This window comes from Priapulus caudatus, unplaced genomic scaffold (assembly GCF_000485595.1).
Source record: "Priapulus caudatus unplaced genomic scaffold, Priapulus_caudatus-5.0.1 Scaffold1859, whole genome shotgun sequence".
Taxonomy (NCBI): domain Eukaryota; kingdom Metazoa; phylum Priapulida; class Priapulimorpha; order Priapulimorphida; family Priapulidae; genus Priapulus; species Priapulus caudatus.
The window spans coordinates 31861-32711 of record NW_014578920.1 but is presented as its reverse complement, the minus strand read 5'-3'; the positions used below and the strand labels follow the sequence as shown (position 1 = coordinate 32711).

Genomic DNA, 851 nt, shown 5'->3' with positions numbered 1-851 from the left:
ACGCGCAACAAAATGTACGCACGCTCGCACGCACACATGCACGCGCAACAAAATGAACGCACGCACGCACATACAGCTATAGTGCCGTTATCGTGCTGACTTCCTCATTGGCGTGTACTGCGCATGCGCGCCCTGCTTCTTCCTCTGCCGATGTCGTCTGCTTGGCGGCAGCTGCCGTAGCGTCGACGTAGCTCGGCGGAGGCGGGATACGTAACACCACCTGGCTCGTTCTCACCGGGATAGCCGTCTCGTAGCGCCGTGAGTTACGGGCCGCATCGTAGCCTGCCGTGCGAACAGATAGATAGATAGATAATAGGTTTAATGCAAAAATAGTATTTACAACGTTACAATTAAAATAAGTTTTGCAAACATGATATCACCAGGCAGTATAACGCTGAAATTGATGATATATTACATGATATTATGAAAATTATATCACTACAACTAGTCTATAATAATATATGTCCCGTGGTAAGACAGATATGTCCCGTGGTAAGACAGATATCACTTAAAATATTGGTTCATAAAATTATATCACTACACCTATAATAATATATACAATATTTATAATAACAGAGCAACAACATCGTAACAGCCGTGTGTGCAGAGCAGCAACAACGTAACAGCCATGTGTACAGAGCAACAACATCGTAACAGCCGTGTGTACAGAGCAACAACATCGTAACAGCCGCGTGTACAGAACAACAACATCGTAACAGCCGTGTGTACAGAGCAGCAACATCGTAACAGCCGTGTGTACAGAGCAACAACATCGTAACAGCCGCGTGTACAGAACAACAACATCGTAACAGCCGTGTGTACAGAGCAACAACATCGTAACAGCCATGCGA

The 851-nt window shown here is 45.5% G+C and overlaps 2 long non-coding RNA genes across 2 annotated transcripts in view; one reads left to right on the top strand and one right to left on the bottom strand.

The window, feature by feature from the left end:
- LOC106817774 overlaps nt 1-851 on the top strand; it is a 9630-nt gene that overhangs the window by 4360 nt on the left and 4419 nt on the right. The gene's annotated exons all lie outside the window — the stretch shown is intronic.
- Nucleotides 72-851, bottom strand: part of LOC106817773 — a 9722-nt gene continuing 8942 nt past the window's right edge. Inside the window, exon 4 of the long non-coding RNA XR_001395101.1 lies at nt 72-282. This is a non-coding gene — a long non-coding RNA (uncharacterized LOC106817773). The remainder of the gene's footprint in view (nt 283-851) is intronic.